We start from the raw sequence: 22,377 nt of genomic DNA, 5'->3' as shown, positions 1-22,377 counted from the left end.
AAAAAAAAAAGATACCAACAACAAGAAAACAAAAAAGAGAACAAAGCAGAAGTAAACGGTGTTCATTTTCTTCCTGAGGCTGCCCTTCCTCCGTACTGCTGCTTGGTTTTACTACCTCCTTTTCTCCGTGGGATTTCTTGACAAAACATGGTTCCACTACTTTTACCTTCTTCAAAGTGTTTGACAGAGTCGTTTGCTTTCAACATGGAGTTTGAGCAAAATGGACTATTGTTTTAAAATATTCTATCATGTGTGCTGTAATATCTCATCCTGGACATGATACAAATGCTATGATAAAAAGAGGAGATGTTTTTAAAGTGATCACCAGAGTTGTGAAATTCATTGGCATGATCCTTCTTTTTTTTTTTAAGATTTTATTTATTTATTTGACAGACAGAGATCACAAGTAGGCAGAGAGGCAGGCAGAGAGAGGAGGAAGCAGGCTCCCTGCAGAGCAGAAAGCCCGATGCGGGCCTCGATTCCAGGACCCTGGGATCATGACCTGAGCTGAAGGCAGAGGCTTAACCCACTGAGCCACCCAGGCGTCCCGACATGATCCTTCTTTTGAGGGTCATAATTCGTTTAATTTTTTTCTGCTCCAGCTTAACCTTCGCAGTCTTCAGTTGTTATGTGCATTAGACACAGTATTAGCAGTAGTGGCAGTAAAAATACTCCTGTCACCCTTTACAGGTACCATTTTACTAGCATCTCCTTACCACTGTAGCAGCTTTAAACCCTGTTTCCACCCTGTTCATTCCTTTAAATGCCTTTTCTCTCTGGCTTTCCTTAAAACATTTTTCTTAGTTTTTGGTGTTCTATAGCTTTACCACAAAATGTCTAATTGAAGATTTCTCATCTTGCTTGGTATCTGTGCATTTCCTGTATTTCTGGATTTATCATTTCCGTAATATCCTCAGCTGTTGTCTTCTGAAATGTTGACTCTGTCCTTCTGCTGTACTTCCCAGGATTCTTATTTAAACCTCCTGTCTGTTGTTCGTGTCTCTCAAGCTGGCGTTCATCCTCTTCTCCTGCCTCCTTGTGTTGCATTCTGGGGAATGTCTTCACTTCTTGGTGCAGTGTTGTGAAGTCCTTCATTCGGGGCTCATCTACTGCCCCACCATTCTGGTGTGTTTTCTGTTGTGTTTTACGTCTCAGTGATTTTTGGTCCCTGTTTAACTTCCTTCAGTTCCATGTTCACACTTGGCCTGCTGCTTTTGATAGGCTCTTGATCCTTCTTCACTTTTAAACCTCTTTTGTGTTCTTAAACAATTAACATGTAATATTTTCTATTCTGTATCTGATCATTCCAGTGTCTGAAGTCTTCATTTTCCTTCAGTCTTCTGTCTCTCACAGTGGCCTCATTTCTTGCATGCTCTGTGAAGGGATTTTGAGACCAGATTTATTGGAACATAGATGTAATCTCTTTTAATTCTGTTTTTTTTTTTTTTGTGGGATTTTTTTGTTTGTTTGTTTTTTCCTGGAGGGTTTGTCTTTCCTTTGCCAGGAGGCTGGGAGTGTTCTTGGTTGGGATCACTTTGGTTCCATTTGAGGGTCCTGGTTTATTAAGGAAATCTCAGGTTCAGTTCCCCCAACTTACCATGTGGTGGGAACGGGGTCTGGAGGGCACAGGCCTGTAGAGATCCTGCAGTGAAAATGGCATTTGTTCTCTGGCACCCTGATTTGTTTCTCTTGAGCTTGTTGCTTACAGATCAGGTTTTGGCTCACTTGTTTCTGCCACCTCCCTTCTTCCTGCTTCCTTTCCTACCGTTTTCTAAGTCCTTTGTTAGTTTTCCGATGTCCTCTAAAGCCCAGAAATGTTTTGTGAATTCCATTTGCCATCACTAATTGCAAGTCTCATCCTGCAGCAGGAAGGCCAGAGCCAGACACTGTAATGCTCTACCTCCCACAGAGGAGATTTTAATACCCTCTCCTCGTGTTCAGAAATTCTAGATTGGAGATGGAGTTATGGATACATTACCATCTACAGAGGATTAGTTGCCTATATAATAGAACAAGTATGCATTATTCTAATCTTCCTAAAACTTCCATTTTGCATAATAAATATGAATGAATAAGGAACCCGCATTACTTTAGTTTATGCAGATGTTCTCCTTCTGTCTCTGGCTTTAGATGGTAGGTTGTAATTTGTATGGTTCATTCTGAAAATTGGGTAACTTCATTCTTATTTTCTACATGTTGGTGCCATATAAAGTGATGATTTATGGAGATTCAGAGGTAAATATTTATCAACATATAAATAATTGGGGAAGGCTTCCTTTACAAAAGGTAGAATTATTAAGACCTGTTTAATCACAGAAGGGATATCCTGTAAAGCTAGCCCATAAATAAAAAGTGGATCAGAAGAAAGCAGAGAGAGGAGAGAATTTGGAAGGAGCACGTGTAGGGACACCTACTGCCTATCCCTGTAAGTCAGGGGCGATCCGGAAGGGAAACCTTTTTAAAGGAGGCAGTAGTGTTTAGATGTAATGAGCTACTGGAAACCTCACAGTGTTCTGGTGAAGCAAGTGGTGTGCAATCAAGTCCGCCAGCCCAGTTGAAGTTGTGGCTTCAGGCCACAAGCGAGCAGGCCTTTCTGTCTGCCTTTATCTCCAGTGGGAGCGACTTGTCCTCCTTGAAGTCAGCCTCCAGACATCTTTTCCTGTCGCTACACATCTGTGCATCACTGAGAATTTCTGCGGTTGCTGCTTCATGGAGATGTTTGTCAGTTTGGGGTTTTGTTTGTTTTGTTTTGTTTTTTACCAAGGTTCACTTGCTAACATTTCTCTTCTCTTAAAAATATATTTAATCTAGGGGTGCCTGGGTGGCTCAGTGGGTTAAAGCCTCTGCCTTCAGCTCGGGTCGAAGGCATGATCCCAGGGTCCTGGGATTGAGCCCCACATCATGCTCTCTGCTCAGCAGGGAGCCTGCTTCCCTTCCTCTCTCTCTGCCTGCCTCTCTGCCTATTTGTGATCTCTGTCTGCCAAATAAATAAATAAAATCTTTAAAAAATATATGTGTTTAATCTAGGGGCACCTGGGTGGCTAAGTGGGTGGGTTAAGCCTGTCTCTTCAGCTCAGGTTATGATCTCAGGGTCCTGGGATTGAGTCCTGCATCGGCAGGGAGCCCTCTTCCTCCTTCTCTCTCTCTCTCTCTCTGCCTCTCTGCCTACTTGTGATCTCTCTCTGTCAAATAAATAAGTAAGTAAATAAATCTTTTAAAAATATATATATAATCTCTTCCAGGAAGAGATTATGCTGAGTGAAATAAGTCAAGCAGAGAGAGTCAATTATCATATGGTTTCACTTATTTGTGGAGCATTACAAATAGCATGGCGGACAAGGGGAGATGGAGAGAAGGGAGTTGAGGGAAACTGGAAGGGGAGGTGAACCATGACAGACTATGGACTCTGAAAAATAATCTGAGGGTTTTGAAGGGGTAGGGGGTGGGAGGTTGGGGGAACCAGGTGGTGGGTATTAGAGAGGTCATGGATTGCATGGAGCACTGGGTGTGGTGCAAAAACAATGAATACTGTTACACTGAAAATATATATATATATATTTCATCTATCATTACCATGTATTTCAAATGGTAGTGGGAGATGATGGTGTGGGACCCCATGAAGTGAATTTACACGGCCATCTTGACCACAATATAAGTGTCATACACAGCCGTCCTGTGTCCCCTTTCCTTCTGAAATAGATTCTCTCTTCCCAGCTGTTATTAATAGAAGACAGGGGTCTTTGTTCTTGTAGGTGACTTGTCCAAGATCGCACAGCTTTCGAGGTTTAACCTTTGGTCTGATTGTAGGACCCATTTTCGTTAACTCAGTGCCATGCAACCTACCATGTAGGAGTCTCATTACTCTCCTGCTTTTGAAGCTGTACTCCACAGGCCACGTCTACCAGTGCATATCTATTCTTGTCTAGTTCACTCATTTATTGCACACATTTACTGGATGCCAGCTATGTGTTTCAGGCACCTTTCTAGGTGCTGGAGATATGGCAGTGGGCAAGTCAAACACAACCCCCTGCCCTGATTGAGCATGTTCCATTTCCTACTACTGGAAGCATCCACCAGGAACAATGGACTTATGCCAGAAGTCCAGCAATGATATGAGTTCCAGAAAATTCTGAATGGTTCTTTGTGGAAGTGATGATTCGGCGGCAGCCCTCGAGGTAGCTACCTGCACAGGTAAAAAAAAAGGAGGGCTGGTGTAGAAATGCCTGATGAATGGGCTTCAAGGTCAAATAACTGAGCCAGGTCTTTAAGGTCTTATTTATCTCTGAGATTTTTCAAGGACTTTCCATGATACATATGCATATTATAGAAAAAACCCTATTCAAAGCACACTGTAAATTTGGAGGATGATTGCTTTTGCATTATTTTTGTGATTAAATGACAGTTGATGATACAGGCACTGTTGTAAGTCACTTATCCCCGTGCCAGCACTTTGTGGTAAATTCTTTTATCATCCTTATTTTTCAGAGGTAGAGACAGATGCAAAGAGAGAAGTTTGGTGGTTCTCCATTGGCCACAGCTAAGCTAGCAAAAAGCAAAAAGCAGAGCCTGCATTGGAACCAGGCACTGTGGCTCCAGACCCCAACTCTTCACCCTTGGGCTTCTTGCAGCACGCCTGCTTCCTTGTCACTAAGAACTTGGTGCAGGAGTTTAACAGTACCTTAGCTTCTAGTTTTTCTTTCTCAGAACTGAATCTGCATTGCAGTGAATCTCTGCATAAACATGTGTTTAATTTTGTCACCTTTAATTTTGTTTTTAGGTAAGATCTGAAGGAGTCAATCTGTTTCTTCTGTGGCTTCAAGCACTTCAGACAAACTTTGCAGAAGAGCAGGTGCTGATTTTTGCTTGCCTCGTGCCTGGTTTCCCAGCGATCATGTCATCCAGAGGGACCTGCATGGTGGAGACACTCATCAGTCCTAGCCCTGGTGTGGTGGATGGTGAGGAACATTTTAGCCAGCCTTACAGGTTGAAATGACTCTGGAAGTTCTCTTGAGGGATTCCTCAGCTTGTCATGATCCTGAATAGAACCTTTTATTTCGTAGATGGGTTTGGAGGAGGAATTATCCCCTGCTCTTGTTCACAGTAATATCTTACAGACATTAGAATAGAAAGAATCAGAGCCTTTTTTATATGCAATGAGGTCAGGAGACATTTACTGAAGTGGTGGAAACAGGAATGGAAGGGAGGACTCAGATGTTGGAAACAGCAGGAAGTGGAGACACATCATGTATCTGGATTGTTTTCTTGGCTGTGAATGAAATTTAAATCTGCCATCCAAAACTACTGTTTATTGTCCTCAGCATGCTTGTTTCACGAGTGGACATTCATCTGCTCACCCAGCTGTGTATTTTCATGCTGCATTCATGGAAAGACAGTAGCTGCTTCCTGGGAAAGTCATGGCAACCATCTGTGTCCCATGAGTTGTTGTTTTTTTTTTTTTTTAAAGATTTTATTTATTTATTTGAGAGAGAGACAGTGAGAGAGAACATGAGTGAGGAGAAGGTCAGAGGGAGAAGCAGACTCCCCATGGAGCTGGGAGCCCAATGTGGGACTCAATCCCGGGACTCCAGGATCATGACCCGAGCTGAAGGCAGTCGTCCAACCAACTGAGCCACCCAGGTGCCCCGTCCCATGAGTTTTTAAGGAACTTGCCAGTTAGGGCCAATGATCGATTAATGCACATCACTTTATGGCCCAAAGGCAGGTATTTGATCCTTAGGCTGACCAAAGCAGAATTTGGCAGAGAGAAGAATAGTTTAGAGGGAGAGGTGGCTTCATGGGACTTTGTACCATATTTCCAACCCCTTGATGCTCGCTGGCCTGGAGTGTAGTGTGAGCAGGTTCCAAAGGAGGGGAAGATGTATTTTAATGAGGGCCATTTTTTAAAAACCCTTTGAACGTTTGTGAAAGAACTCCTTTTTTTCCCCACTCTGGAGCAAAGATATATCCACAAGAAGTCACTCCACTCTTGCTGGCCATATCAGGGGAAAGGATCGCTGAGGACCAAACATGCTTTTTCCTTCAAGTACTATTGAACTGTATGGTTATTCAGGTAAAAGCAAAATCTTGGATAATTCAGGAATGGTCTTCCTCTTGATAGGAAAGAGGAAACATTGCTTATTTTCTCCCAGCTCATCCATATTTTGTATGTTTGCTTGTTTGTTTGTTTGTTTTTTGAGTTGACTCTTTATGATATTTCACTAGAACTTGCATATGTGCTATATCACATCAGCAAAGACCTGGCATACATAATATTTTGTGTGAGAGTGTATGTCAAGGAAACATTTCAGTTCTCCCATCTGCTTTCATATTACCATATTCACACAGAACACTTCACTTCTAACACTGTGGCTGAGGCTGTGGATTTTTCCCTCACCAGGCAACTCTGCAACACCAGCTGGGTGTCCTGTAGTTTCACTCAGCTTTGACACTGTCTGCCTTGATATGGCATCTGATCCCACAGGTAAAGGGCTCAGTCCTGTGAGACTGTTCCATCACATTCACGTACCAGTCACAAGTAGGAGGGGCCCAGGTTACCCACAACTTCTCTACAACTTGGCTACAAATCAGAGGTTCCTTCAACTCCCCCTCCGGTTCAACTGAGTGGCTCACAGAACTCTGGGAAACATTTGTTTTCATTTACAATTTATGAAAGGAATGATAAAGGATACAAATGAACAGTCAGATGCAGAGACACAGGGGCACAGTCTGGGAGGGTCCCAAGCACAGGAATGTCTATTCCTGTGGAGCTGGGTTTCATCTCCCTCCTGGTACCTGGATATGTTTACTTACCTGGAAGTTTCCTGAAACCCCTGCTATGAGGATTTTTTTTAAAGGATTTTATTTATTTATCGGGGTTGGGGGGAGAGCAAGCACAGTCAGACAGAATGGCAGGCAGAGGCAGAGGGAGTAGCAGGCTCCCTGCTGAGCAAGGAGCCCGATGTGGGACTCGATACCAGGATGCTGGGATCATGACCTGAGCCGAAGGCAGCTGCTTAACCAACTGAGCCACCCAGGCATCCCTGCTATGAGGATTTTTATGGAGGCTTCCTTACATAGATGTTCTCTGCTTTTAGCCCCCTCCCTTCTCTGGGGGAATGTAGGGGTTGGGGTGGGGGTGCCGAAGATTCTAAATTCTAAACATGGTGTGGTCTTCCTGGTGATGTGTCCCCACTGAGGAGCCATCTGGGATCCCACCCAGAGTTCTGTTATTAGAACAAAATATTAAACTCAAAATGGATGAAAGACCTCAATGTGAGATAGGAATTCTTGCCAGTTCTTAAGGTGATTCTTCCTCTCTGCTATCCCTCAAGATTCTGTCCTTGCCTCCCTTCCTGACTGCACTGTCCTATTGGGCAATCTTGCCTTTTGGGCAGGTGGAATGGACCAGTAGGGTCAAAATGCACAGCTTCTAGAAGACAAAGGGATACTCCAGTCTGCTCTCAGGACTTTGGAGTCTTTGTGTTTTTGGTGTTGGCGAAAGGAAATGAGAGAAGAGAGCAGACAAGAAAGAATGCTAAGTCATTAGAGAGAACTGGTGGGATAAAATACAGGCATGATGAGTAGAATGAGTTTAAAAACATGATACCATTGGGTGATTTTTTTTAATACTCAGTAAGAATATTTTTAACAAAGTGAACCATTTAGTTTTGAAATATTCATTCTTAGCATCATTTGAGTTTTAAGATAGGATTACATTACATGATTGTCAACATTACTTGTCACCATGACTTTTTTTAATTTGGGATAGGAATTTTAATAAGATAGCATTGTATTTCGGTAGACATTTAAGTTAAAATTTAAATGTACATATGTTCTTTCCCACATATTATCCAAAGGCTACAAATTAGAGTGGAAGAATAAGGAGAATCAAGATACTTGTTTTAAAGTTCTTTTTACACTGTTTTGAAAATATTGTCTTCCTCATTTATTTCCATCATTTACCATGTTAGCAAAATCTACAAACTTGTACTTGGTAAGTACTGATTGGGCTGGGTATAGAGGATGTCCCCAGGGAAGCTGCCATTCTCTTTCAAAGTGACCTTTGTTTATTTTTAAGCAAAATGGTCACTTTATTCTTATATTTAGTGGTAACTTTATTAGCACCATGCTCTAACCAACTGAGCTAACCTGCCAGCTTAGTGGTAACTTTATTGTAAGAGGTTTAAAGTTTCCTAATAAATGATTTTACCTATTTGTACAAACTATTTATTTGTACCTCAGGAAAACTGTGGCTCCTAAAATATTTCAACATGTGTCATGATTCTTCTTGGTATAATTATATTTAAAATTATGTTTTAAAATTTTAATTTTTAATTGAAACTGTTTATTGAAGGCAGTGTTTATTTTCTCATGCAAAGATGTTGAAATAAACATTCTTGTTGAAGTCTTCTCTTAAAGGTGTTGAGGTATGGTGACCCCAGACCCCAGACCTTGCCCAGTGGTGAGGCAGACCATCCCAGGCCATGCAACTGCCCAGAGTAGCCCTTCCTTATATCCTGGATCTTTCATCCACTACGTGCTACTTACAGCTTCTTATGGAGGGGCCAATATTTGGGCAACTGTGCAACCTAAGGGCAGTAAGCTCCAGAAAGAAAGGAAACATGAGGGAATTTCTAGTTTCACTGCTCAGGGTTTTTTGGGTGTTTGTTTGTTTGTTTGTTTTCCCCTATGAAAAATGAAGGCTCACAGGACAGAAGTATCCTTTTGATTGGTGCTTGGGTGGGGAAGCAAATTTTCTTCTCCCTATTATTGGAAAGCAGGCAAAATTAGTGAATAATCAGAAACAATTTGGGAGGGAAAGAGATCACAGCAGGCATTAATCCATGTGGTGAATGTGGACTACTAATTCAGTTGTCTTTGGGTGTTTACTTACATACACACAAATGTGCATGCTTGGATCAGGGGAAAACAGCAGAAACTTGATGCCTTTTGAAATATGTAGAAGTACTAACCTTTAGAGGTACCGGGCTGTGTATTTGTTAGCTATCTGTATATGGGTATTTTTTTCAGAACTTGTTTCTGATTTGATAAATAGTCTATATTCACTGTGGAAAACATAGTATACTTTAATATATTGAAATTAAAGTTCTTTATTGAGAACTTGTCTGCCTCATGCAAGTGCCTCCAGGTATATAAAAGGTGGGAGGTCAGGGTACCAGGTGGTGGGTATTATAGAGGGCATGGATTGCATGGAGCACTGGGTGTGGTACAAAAACAATGAATACTGTTATACTGAAAATAAAAAAAAAAGAAAGTAAGAGAGCTGGACATACAGCAAGTAGTAGCTCAAGTCCAATACCATGTAACTTTTTGTATTGATTATGAAATTTAAAGAAGGAGAAAGGGACTTTTTTTAATTATTCTATTTCTTTTCAGTGTTCCAGAATTTATTGTTTATGCACCACACCCAGTGCTTCATGCAATACGTGCCCTCCATAATACCCATCACCAGGCTCACCCAACCCCCTACCTGCCTCCCTTCTAAAGCCCTCAGTTTGCTTCTCAGGGTCCAGTCTCTCATGCTTTGTCTCCCCCAATTTCCCTCAACTCACTTCTCCCCTCCATCTCCCAATGTCCTCTGTGTTACTCCTTATGCTCCAGAAGTAATAAACCATATGATAATTGACTCTGGTGACTTATTTCACTCAGCATAATCTCTTCCAGTCCAGTTCATGTTGATACAAAAGTTGGGTATTCATTCTTTCTGATGGAGGCATAATAATCCATATTGTATATGGACCACATCTTTATCCATTCATCCATTGAAGGGCATCTTGGTTCTTTCCACTTTCCACTTTAGTGACTTTGGCCATTGCTGCTCTGAACATTGGTGTACAGATGGCCCTTCTTTTCACTACATCTGTATCTTCTTGGTATATACCGAGTGCAGTTGCAGGGTCATAGGGCAGCTCCATTTTAATTTTTTTGAGGAATTTCCACACTGTTTCCCAATGTGGCTGCACCAAGAAAGGGACTTGTTATTAATTCTGTGGAGCTGGTCAAGTCTGATACTCAAAGATGAATTCTTTCAGACATAAAGTAGTTTATACTGATTCTATTCTTCAGATTCATCTACAAGGAAAAGGCTATAAAACTAAAGTCCCATGGATTTGTTTAGGGTAGTATTGGATGTTAAAGTACCTGAAATGATGAAGAATGTCTGTACATTCTTCTAGATTTGTTTAAGTCCTAAAATATTAAATTAGTTATAATGTATGTGAAAATATCCTTACTATTAGAATTGCTTATCCTTTCTCAAATTTTTTAGTGGCTTAGTACTTAGTACTTCTACCGCTGTATGCTATAGCTGTAATAAGCAAGCAGTAACAGGAGCCACCATCCCACCTTTGTCAGGTCACAAGGCAGAATCAGAAACAAGTCTACCAAAAAATGTCATCCCTAATAATTTCTGGTACTTTAATTTTAAAGTTTTAGTTGATATTCATCCAATCAAATATATAGCTGAGGTATATGTTTGTTAGAAATTGAACTGTTTAGGGTGGTGGGTTACACTCACTCCCCTAATCATGTATTCTGTTTCCTTCCAGACATCCCCCATTTGAGACCAGTGCCAGTGTATGTACATTACTACAACTCAAGACAATGAAAACATTTATAGTATAAAATTTCCATACATGGCTATTCACATTGTTTTTATTAAATGGATTATAAATTTTTTTTTTGGAAAAAAAGTATCTAGCTATAATCCAAAACACTCAAAATCGAGTTGCTGTACTGCCCCAAATCATACAGGTATGTCATTCCTCTTTTTCTTATATTTTACATAGGTAAAAATACACTAACACATACCAAAGTAATTGACTCATAGGGGTTTTGGTTCCTAAAGGATGCTGGTTCTAGGGATTATGTTTATGGGTGGGCTCTCTCTCTGTTGCTGAGGTGTCAGAGGGACTTCTGAGGTAGCACTTGCCATGCTCTGCTGACATTGCCATGACAAGGTGATCTTGGGGGCCAGGGAGATGTTCTGAGAACATGGTGTGTGCAGTCTCCTGGACCCTCTCATTTTCCTTCCTTTGCTCAAGAACCCGTGACATCAGAGCATAAGACCAGGGGCCTGTGTTGCCTTCACCCATCCCCAGCACCAGGCAGGCCCTCAAGAATCATGTAGGTGGGCTGTGGGAAGGACCTATTCGACTGCCAAGTGTCTTTTGGCATCTCAGGGGGAGGAGTGGAAGAGCATCTCAGGATTTTGAGGTGCCATGATGGAATGCCTGGAAGAAAAGGCAGACTCTCTTTCGAAGGCTTTCAGTGAAGACCTCTTTCTGTGTGGGGCCCATGGTATACCTTCCCTCTCCTGTGGTCCTTGGTCATAGAGAAATGGGCTTTCCCAGCAGGTTGAGTTGCTTAGAGACTTTGTGCTGTGTAGAGAAGGAAAACTTGGGGAGGTTTGAGAGGAGCTGCTTCATGGCAGGGGCCTGCTTTTATGCACAAAGCATGGTCCCCTTAGAGCAGGTTCGCTGATGCCCCAGAGTTCCCAAAAGTGTGACTAGGCCTGAGCTTCAAGAGTTCACACACCTGAGGGGCAGGTAGCATCTTGGTGGAGGAGCACCAAACTGAGGTCCAGAGCACGTGTCCTCATTGATTAAGAACTGACTACAGAGCTAGAGAAACTTTTTGTCAAGAAGTCTGAGGGGGATACAGTTACAGTAAAGAGCAGCAAAATACTTACTGAAGATTTTGAAAGGGAGCTTTGGGGTGCATGGATGGCTCAGTTGGTTAAATGTCTGCCAGAGATCAAACCCTGTGGTGGGGGGTGGGGAGTTCCTGCTAAGTGGGGAGTCTTCTTCTCCCTCTCCCTTTCCCTCTGCCACTCTCCCTGTCTGTGCTCACTTTCTCTCTGTCTCTCTGTGTCAAATAAATTTTATAAATCTTTTAAAACATAAAAATACAAGAAAGATTTGAAACTTAAATTCACTAGTTGTAACATGTAATAGGAACCCTGTAAACAGTAATGATCACTGCTGAGAACAAAACTGATTTTTTAAAAGATTTTATTTATTTGGCAGAGAGAGATCCCAAGTAAGCAGAAAGGCAAGCAGAGAGAGAGGAGGAAGCAGGCTCCCCACCGAGCAGTGAGCCCAATGCAGAACTCGATCCCAGGACCCCGAGATCATGACCTGAGCTGAAGGCAGTGGCTTAACCCACTGAGCCACCCAGGTGCCCCACAAAATTGATTTTCCAAAGGAATATCCCAGAACACTGAGGAAAATTTCAAAGAGATGGAAATGAGAAATGAATAAGTAAGATCTGAGGTCAGGTCCAAATCTACCTTGCAAGTATCCTGAGGACAAAAGGAGAAAATAACAGAAGTTATAACTGAACTAATGCAGCATTTACTTGAGCTGAAAAACAGTCATGCCTTCAGTTCATAAAGCCTTCAAGTCCCAGGGAGAATTAGCTGAACAGACTCAAACCAAAACAGACATAAACCTATTTGACTTTCAGGGACTAATAAAAAATTGTCAGAGTTCCAAACAGAAACCACCAGTTCCTTCTAGAAAATGAGACAGAGTATCATTGAATATTGACTTTCAGCTCTATCCCTCAGAGCTGAAAGAACTCTCTTTCTTAGAACTCTTGCTTCCTATCACATATGTAAGCAGATGTCAGATTGATTAACATTGTAAATTGGTTTAAGTTCTAACTCTACAAACAAAATGATAAAGAATTTGGAGACAATCTAGGGGCATGTAAAAATTTGGGAAGTGGTAGACTACCTTAGGTAGAGATAAGACCCACAGACCATAGAAGAAATGTCATGGCACTTTATTTTAAAAATTTGAAAAAGATTTGTATATCAGAAAAGAGTAAAGCTGCATGTGGGCAACAGGCTGTGAAAAGCATCTGTAACATCAGCTGTTCAAGGAGTTCATGTCTCTGACGTGCCTACAAATTGAGAAGAAGACAAACAGTCCGATTGAAAAACAGACCAAATGAGAGGAAGGAGAAGTTCATGGAAAAGGAAACAGAAATGGCCCTGGATTTCATAGTGAGCCAGGGAACACCATTAGTTCTGGACCATGTTGAGACACCTTTATTCACTCACCCTGTAGACAAAAACTAAAAATCATCAGGTAGACAAAAATTTGCATGAAATCATATATAAGAAACTCAGCCCCATTCTTTGATAAATTTTACAGTCTATCTTGTGTGATTGTTAAGTCAATTCAAAACAATCTGTTTAGAGACTCTGACTGTTCCCTACTTGGTTACAAATTTTCAGGGAACCATCACTGTATTTATTGAGAATAAGTTCCTCATTCTTGAAAAATGCATTTGAGTGATGAAAAATAGCAAGAATAGCGGAATAACCACAAATTCAAGGTTCTAGTTTTCCCCCCGCCCTTAGTGGGAAAGGAAACTTTTCACACATGTGAGTCATCTATTTTTATTATCTGGCTTTCTTAGTTTCCGTAAAGTCTGACCTCCTGAATCAGTTTGGATGGTTGTCTCATCCTAACTCAAACAGTCTTAAAGATTAAAAAACAAAAACAAAAACAAAAAACCTTCAATCTCATGAAGAAGCAGCTCATGGCAGGGCTTGCAGAGAATGTGTTTTATTCACACTGTCTCCATGATTTTCTCCATTTTTCCCTACTCTGCCCTTTCCCTCTGGCCAGTTTGTCTTCCACCCCCTGCTGACTGTGTGATGTCTGCCCGCAGTGGGGGCATTGTTTGCCTTGTTCACATTCAGAGACAACCCAGATATTTCTGTAAAGCCCTTCCCATTTGTGTGTGGGGGACAACCTAGGTTACTGTCTCTCTTAGAACAGTAACAAGGCACTGACTGTCGTGCAGCTGGCTGTGTGAATGGCCCAGGAGGAACATGACTGGCTTCCATGACAGAACCCTTCCCTGTAGTGTGGATGGGGCCAGCTTCCTGTGAGTCACCTGGGCTGCAGTGGAGGAGGCACACAGTGCACTGGGGTTCAGGGAAGGGGAGGGAGGAAGGATGCTGGCAGTCAACTCTCCAGACCCAGTACTACCACACCCTGAAGATAGTCCTACCTAGAAATGGCCCCTGCCATTGTACAGACTCAATATGTCTCAGTGAGTTCTTCTAGTAGTTTTTTAGTGCCACTGTAGCAAATGACAAATTCTCAGTGGCTTGAAACAACACAAATTGATTATCTTGCAGTTCTGGAGGTCAGAAGTTCAAAAATCAGTCTCAGTGTGGTAAAATCAGGGTGTTAACAGCCTGTGTTCCTTCTGGAGGCTCTAGAGGAGAATCCACTTTCTTGCCTTGTCCTGCTTCTAAAGCTGCCTGCATTACCTGACTTGTGGCCCTTCATTCCACCACCTTTTATCCCTGTTTCCAACTTCACATTGCCTTCTGATTCTGATCCTCCTGTCTCCTTATGGATCCTCATGATTACATTGGGACCACCGAGGTAATCCAGGATAATCTCTCCCCCCTCACACCTTAATTTAATCATGTTTGCTAAATCCCATTTGCCAGGTAAGGTAAAGTACTCAGAGCTTCTTGGGCTCAGGATATGGTCATCTTTGGGGCAGTCGCTATTCAGCTGATCAGTTGCTTCCTGTACTCCCCTTTATGCCTCTCACCTCATCTCACATGTGTCTGCTGTGTTCCTCTCTTCATCTGCATTGCAAATGAGAAATGCAGCAATTTAAACCATTGAATATTAGATTTTGGAGATTGTTGTGGGAATAAAACACATATTTTATTTGTGTCCTAAAATTTTGTTTGGAATTTTAAATTTTATCTAATTGTCCCTAGGTAAATTAAATATGATTCAATCAGTTGATCTGAAAAATCTTTTCAAAGAGTATACCGCTGTTGTAAAGGCCCTTCAAAACAGTATTTTGAGTGCTGTTTCCAAATGAAGTTTACACTTTCACCCTTATCACTGTATTAAAGGTCATGTTTGAGGGTTTTGTGTGTGTGTGCTTTTTTCCAAAGTGAACTTGCTTCTCTATCTAAAACTAATACCTCTAACAGTATTTTTCACCAGGGAGGAGAGGAATTAGTGTATCTTCTAGACTAAGTTTTCTTTCCACGTGAAGAATCTGTTAGGACTAATATTCATGGGAGAAGAAAAAGACAGTAGCTCTTACACCCCATATACTATGTTGACAACAACAGTATAAGCCTGACCAAAGCTGTACATCTTGGTGCATCCTTTCAGCTGAAACGTGTTCAGTGAAGTATGATTTATTCCTTAGTAATTCATTTTTGTGTGAGATAAAAGTACATCAACAGAAATTAGGGAAAGCAGAGTGGTAATTTTAAAATTTCATCAGTGACTGTTTTTTACCAGTTCTATAAGCACATTAATTGATATTAAAACCCATAAAAGCTCATTTGGGAATGAAAAAAAAGTTTGAGGTGGTATTGATTTTTTAAATGATATTTGTATTTATGTGTATGATTATGCTTAGTTACACTTTGATTGAGTCCGAATGTGCCCTTCAACAATAATCCATGGGCTCTGGGTTTCCTGAAGTTGTATGTCATGGGGTGAACAGTTAGAAAAAGTGAATCCCACAAATTGACAACCCTATGGGGGTTTATATATTACACAAACACATTTGTTTGTTGTCTGCCACTCCAGTACTTTCTGTGTCCTAGAGCTCTACCCACGTGGTGCAGGCTGCCCCCATCTGTGCTGGAGAATCATGACGGGGCATTCAGTGGCCTTAGGCATCCCCACAGAGCTGCAGTTGCATCCTCTCATTTCCCACCTACTTTGTGGGCATCCCCCTTTAGCTTGACCCTGACAGTGGACAGGTCTCAGTATGAGCTGTCTGTGGGAAGAAACAAGATGTTGGGGGGGCAGCGGTAGTTGTTGATGGGAAGTTTTAAGTGTCAGGTTGTATCTTGCAATTTTCTGAACCCTGGCAGTGCAGGCCTGGGCCAACCTGGTATGTCTGTTTCACCGACCAAATCTTCCTCATGTGCCCAAGAAGTGAAACCATATTTGCATTTGCCACCAGAATCAACTAATACTAAATAATAGTTGAGAATTCCAGCTTGATTATAGTGAGTGGAAAATAGACCTCTCTCTGGTTAATTCTTACATATGATTTTACTGTTCATCTTCATAAAAGGGATAAGAAATGATGAAACGTGGATTATCAGTTTGTTTTCACTCTCATCACTCACTGCAGTTATAATTTTCAAAATACCAAGATGTTTTTCGAAAGTAGTTTTTTTTTTTTTTTTTTTTTTTTTTTTTTTTTTTTTTTGTGGAGAGAGTAGGGACTAAGACTAAGGAAAGCATTGTTCTATCAAGAGAAGTCGTTTTCAATTTATGGTATGATGGGAAATCCATCTCGTATGTCCTATTTGGATAACAGAGCTCACTTTTAATTTTTTAAACTTCCTTTGATTTTTTAATTGAAGTACAGCTGACCCACAATGTTGCATTAGTTTCAGATATAAAACAACAAGATTTGACAAGTCTGTATGTTATGCTGCGCTCGCCGTACTGTACCACCAACCATATTCCCTATGCTGTGCCTTTCATCCTGCAACTTATTAATTTTGTAACTGGAAGCCTGTTATCTCCCACTGTATTTCACGCATTTTGCGTGTCCACCTGCTGCCTCCTCTTTGGAAACGATCAATTTGTTCTCTGTAGTTATGGGTCTCTTTCTGTTTTTCTGTGTGTTCAGAGAACTTTTTAAGATAACTTGGTGCCTTTAAACATATTCCTTGATTTACATTATTTTGGATACGTATTTACCATGTTACCCAATTAGTTATATAATGACTTCAAAATTTGGGGGCTTAAAACAACCCTTTTGTCATATTACATATGTTTTGGGGGTCAGAAATTAGGGCAGGATCTCATGGGGCAATTTTTATGCTTAATAGGGCATTAACTGAGGTCAGTGGGTGGTGGCCTTCAGCAGGCGGCTGCTTGGTCTAGAGGATTCAGGATGACTTTATGCACATGCCTGTCACTTTGATGGGTACAGTTGGGAGGTGAGGCTCAGATGGCCCTCCACTTCTGTGCAGTCTTTGTAACAAGGTTGTTGGACTTCTTTCCTGTCCACTCAGAGCTCCAATAGCAAATGTTCCAAGAGAGGGGTTCCTTTTGGACTTGGGCCTGAAACTGACACGTTTCTTCCACTCTCTTCCACTGTTTAACACAGTCACATAGCCCATGTGAATCAAAGGGAATGGGGAGTCATAGGATTTGTGATCATTTTTTAACGTGCTACATATGTTCATATGTGCATTTTTCCCCATTTCTCTGACCTGTGGGTTATCAAGCTGTATGAGAGACTTCAGACTTAATCCAACCTCCATACTTTATAGATTAAAGAATATATATGTAGATGCACATGTACATCTCCATATCAGTTATTATATATACACTTGTATATCACTAAAAATGGCATCTGTGGATCACCCAATTCTTCTATTTTCATAGGAATGAAAAGGACTCGTCATTCACCGGCAAATCTGAAGAAAGAAGCGAGAGCAAGAGTAAGGGAGAAAGAGAGTGAGAGGAGCATCTGATGGGATAGGATTTCTTACAAAAGGACTCCTGAAATGACCAGAGAAAACAGACCAACAAAAAAGGGCAGACTTTGACCAAGCGGTGCTCAACGACGTGAATATCCACATGGAACAGAAGAGGTTTTAACGCTATTCCCTACTGATGTAGCCTACATACTAAAGAGGACATCAGAAGTTTTCTGGAAGATACAATAGATAACCATTTTGAGGACCTGGGGGAGGTGGCAGAGATGAGTGGAACAGAACACCAAAAACAGGAAGCCCAAGAAAGCTTGGGTGCCGCTTCCAGTCGGCGACGAGAGAAGAATTAGGCATGAACCAGTCAGCTGCAAAAGACTGGGAGCAGGGGACAATAGTCGAAAAGGACGAAAAGGACGGCTGCCAGGAACAACTCCACAGTCTCACTTTTATTGGATAGAAAACAATAGCCAATAGAAGGATTGAGGAAGGTCAAATGTTAATCCCATCTTTCTGACAAGCAAGAAGGAGGATAAAGTTTATAGTTAAGCAAGCACATTGAAAAAACTCTTCTAACAACGGGCACTTCTGGGAAGAGAAAGGCTCGATGGCGGATAAGGGAGGCAGGCGGTTTTTATTCCACCCTGAGCTAACCTGGCGTTCCTGGGTGCTCTGCTTTCCTGAAGCAGGCGGCATTCCGCCCTGGGCCAGCCGGACTTCCAGCCAGCGCAGCTTCTGTGAAGGGGCGGTGTTCCGCCTTGAGCGAGCTGGGCATCTCCAGCTACCCAGCTTCACAGTCATATATCATCCTTTTCCCCAAATACCTGTTGCCAGTATATGTATTTCTAGAGGTCATATGTAAATGTGCTTGGTAACTAGTAAAATCCTCCAGGGGTTACAGTTTAAGTAACAAATTGTTCCAAGGGGCAGCAGCAGTTGGGAAGTTGGACTCTACTCATTCCAAGGTTCCAAACAAAAAAATCTTGCCCAACAAATGACAAGACTAAAACTATTAAAGACTCTATGCAGATACCAGATAAGAAACTGTATACAACTCTAAATAGGAGAACTAGGAATCAAGAAGAATAGATAGGTAACTTCAAAACAATGAAAATCCTAGAGCAGAAATATCCCAAGGAGAAAGCCATCGGCCAAGAAACATGAAAAGATTCCTGAAATCCTCAGTGATCACAAAAGAGCAAAGGAAAACACAATGTGTTAGTGTTAACCCAAGGGGGCAGACCCCAAAGAGTGTTGCTTAATCCAATGGATTGAATCATGAAAAACGGATTTAATCATGGAGTGGGGCACCTGGGTGGCTGCTTTCTGCTGGGGTCCTGATGCCAGTGTCTTGGGCTCCAGACCTTCCTGGGGCTCTGTGCTCAGCAGGAAGCCTGCTTCTCCCTCTCCCACTTCCATGGCTTCTACTCCTTCTCAAATTGGGCTTCCTCTCTTGCTGTCTCTGTATTTCTGTCCAATTCATCAATCGATCAACCAATTCCTTCAATTCAAGAAGTAAAAATAAAATGTTGATGCATGGGGCCCTAAAGAACGACAAGAATATGGAGGGTTGTTTGATGATTTTTTAAAGATTTTCTTTCTTCCTCTGACAGACAGAGAGGAGAAGGAGGGAGAGAGACAGGCAGAGATGGAGGGGTAAACAGGCTCCATGCTAAGGAAAGAGCCAGATGCAGGGCAGGGTGCGCAGGCTGCTGCCTCGCCAAGTCCAGCATGAAGCCCTGCAGCAGCTCCAGCAGTCCCAAGGGGATCTCTCTGCAGGTCTTGCCTGCCCCTCTCCCGCCGGGGGCACCTGGGCGCCGCCCTCACCTCCTCCCTGGAACGACCTGTGGCCCTGCCCCACCCCCACCCCCCCCAACAAGCACGCTCAGAGGGCGCTGGAGGCGCTCAAGGAGGCTTGCCCCAAGGCTCCCTTGGCTCAGCTGCTCCCTGCTGCTCCCTGCCATGGCAGCACCGAGGGCGGCATCCGCTGAGGGAGCCTGCCCCTGGCAGGGCTGGCAGCACCGAGGGAACCTCCTGCTTGCCCTGGGGCCTGTCACTTCTCTCCCCACCCCTCCCACTCTCAACCATTGTTCCCTTCTGTGAAGGGTTTTCATACTTGGTTTTAGGGCAAGAGCACAATTGAGTGTGAGGGGGAAAGGGCAGGACCAAAAGAGAGACCCAGTGGACTCTGCCCTGAGCCCAGAGTTTGCCTCAGGGCTCAATCTCAAGAGCCTGTGATCACCACCTGAGCCAGAACCAAAGAGTTGGGCGCTTTACTGAGTGTGCCACCCAGGTGCCCCTGAGCTGTTGTGGACCAATTTCTGGAGAGGGGTGCCTGCGTGGCTCTGTTTGTTCAGCGACGGCCTTGGGCTCAGGTCATGACCCCGGTTTTGCAGGATCTCCTCCCGCCTCGGGCTCCCAGCTCCTTGGGGAGTTGGTTTCTCCCACTGACCTCCTCTCTCATGCTCTCTCTCACTCATTCTCTCACAAAGAAAGAAAGAAAAGCTTTCCAAAAAATGTCTTTAGCCTTGTTTTATGGGCTTCAATATGGTTGATCTCAATGAGTTTTCTCATCGGATGCAGACAACTTGAGGATAGCCATGAGTTTCTAAAAGGGTCCTTTTGTGTTCTGAAATGTCTTCTTTCTCTGTTCATTTATCAGGTGTCTTTCCATTGTCTCTTCTCAAGACCTAGGAAAAGCAGCCTTTGAGGATTCGTTTGGGTATGGTCTAGTCCTTTTCATCCTTTTTCTTTCCACAAAATCTATAGTAGCCTCTGCATCCTTCTAAGTAGAGTTTATTTTTCACTGCCCTATTGAGGTCTTTTCTTTCAATAGAATTTGAGTCGTTCATTCTGAAGGTCATTGTTGAAATGTTGAATTTGAAGTCTACTACCTCGCTAGGCATATTTTCTTGTTCCTGTCTATTCCTTCTTCCCTTTCCCTTTAGAACTGCCTTCCTTTCGATGACCTGAGTCCTTTGGAGGCTAATCTCTGCCTTCTTTGATTGGCTGTCACAGGGGAAGTCAGAGATTAGTAGGTATTTCTGACCCTTTTTACAGTTGTTCTCCCCTTCTTTAGGGAAGCTCTAGAGTCAGCTTTCTCGGAGGGATCATTTCATCCCGCTCCTAACTCATGCTCCTTACCGGGTCTCTACTGAATATTGTGACTTAGCCAGAAGAACACTTCCCTTTGGCTGGTAGGAACTCCAATGATCTCTAGCCTTGTAGGAGTCTTGGCAACCATCTGGTTCCGTTGCCTTGACTCTCTGTCAGAACCTGGAGCATTTTCTAAGACACACATTGCTTCCTATGGACCAAGGACTCAAGAGGACTCCAGTGTGTATTTTCAAGAGCTTGTTTTCTACTTGAATTCCGTCTCTCTGGTACCCATGGCGTTTTCATCACTCCAGCCTTCCTGAATCCCAATCTCTCTTTCCTCACAGCAGGGAGACTTCCATCTTTTCCTTGGAATCTCCTCCCTACATGCACCATCCAGAACTATTCCAGGTGAAAATTGAGTGAATCCTGGGGCTCAGTTTTTGTTTGTTTGTTTGCTTGCTTTCCTTTTTACACGGTTTTCAAATGTCCATTCGTTTTCAATGTTTTAAAGAGTAATTTATGTAGATATAGATATAGACATATCTATATATATAGATAGATTTTTTTCTCTTTTCCAATTCCTCATGGGCTTCTGATTGGTTACTTTTCCTCTAACAGGGTTGTATTAGTTTTCTATGGGTGCTATTACAAGATACCACAAGCCTAGAGGCTGAAACAACAGAAGTGGACAGTATCACAGTTCTAGAGGCTACAGTGCTTGTAGACCATGCTCCTTTTGGAGGTATTATGGGAGGATCTGTTCCAGGCTCCTTTCCCAGCTTGATGTATTTGGACTTTGGACTTCTTCACATGGCCCTCTCCCTCAATGCATATCTGTGTATCCACAGTCTCCCTTAGAAGGACACAAGTCCTCCTGAATTATGGGCCCAGGCTATTCAAATATGATCTCATCCATGCTAGTTACATCTCCAGGGACCCTATTTCCAAATAAGGTCACAAACCCAGGTGCTTGGGTTTAGGACTGGGATAGTATATATGCATACACACATAAACACACACACACATGTGAGTGTATGTCTCTCTATATATTTATATTTACATTTATATTTATATGCACATATACTTTTTGATTTTTTTTCCTAATAAAACATTTTTGTTCAGAATCTTAGTCTTCCTTCCTTTCAATAGAATATGATTCACGGGGCACCTGGGTGGCTCAGTGGGTTAAAGCCTCTGCCTTCGGCTCAGGTCATGATCCCAGGGTCCTGGGATCGAGCCCCGCCTCGGGCTCTCTGCTCAATGGGGAGCCTGCTTCCTCCTCTCTCTCTCTGCCTGCCTCTCTGCCTACTTGTGATCTCTGCCTGTCAAATAAATAAATAAAATCTTTTTTAAAAAAGAATATGATTAGCATGCTTTTGGTGCCTCCTGAACAATTTGAACACCTCTACCTCCTCAATTTCCATGAAAGTTATTCTTACCTAAAGTCGTCTGCCATTTATTTTTAAAAACAGTTGGCATCTTTTTGCAGTTTACAGTGTTTTTGGTTTGAGTATATGTTTATAGGCTGATGAATGTGACTGTCGTCCTACTCTTTCCTTCTGAATTTGTTCCTTTTTGGGAAAGTAAATTTTATACTCTTTAAAAACGAGGACCTAGAAAAGCAAAATGGTTCTTTTTTGTGAGTCTGCATTCCATTTTCTCATTTTGCATGTGCTTTATGTGACCACAGTTTTGGGGATGACAGCATTTATCAGCATTTAAAAGAAAAAAATGAAATTAAATTTAAATTAATTTAAATTAAATATATTTAAATTTAAAATTAAAAA

General features: G+C 42.2%; 1 protein-coding gene across 6 annotated transcripts in view; it reads left to right on the top strand.

The window, feature by feature from the left end:
• LOC131835650 (piggyBac transposable element-derived protein 5-like) overlaps positions 1-20,966 on the top strand; it is a 45,674-nt gene extending 24,708 nt beyond the window's left edge. Inside the window, exons 1-4 of one of the 6 annotated variants that reach the window (XR_009355291.1) lie at positions 4,513-4,674; positions 4,778-4,955; positions 10,569-10,773; positions 17,445-20,966. The gene's annotated coding sequence lies outside the window, so the exon portion shown is untranslated. Of the gene's footprint in view, positions 1-4,512; positions 4,675-4,777; positions 5,425-10,568; positions 10,774-17,444 lie in introns of those variants that run through there. The other 5 variants (XR_009355292.1, XR_009355290.1, XR_009355293.1 and 2 more) reach the window with 5 other exon arrangements.
• The last annotated feature ends 1,411 nt before the right edge of the window (positions 20,967-22,377 follow it).

This window comes from Mustela lutreola, chromosome 7, assembly GCF_030435805.1.
Source record: "Mustela lutreola isolate mMusLut2 chromosome 7, mMusLut2.pri, whole genome shotgun sequence".
In the NCBI taxonomy this organism is placed as follows: Eukaryota; Metazoa; Chordata; class Mammalia; order Carnivora; family Mustelidae; genus Mustela; species Mustela lutreola.
The sequence above is the reverse complement of the archived record's forward strand: the minus strand, read 5'-3'. Positions and strand labels throughout refer to the sequence as shown.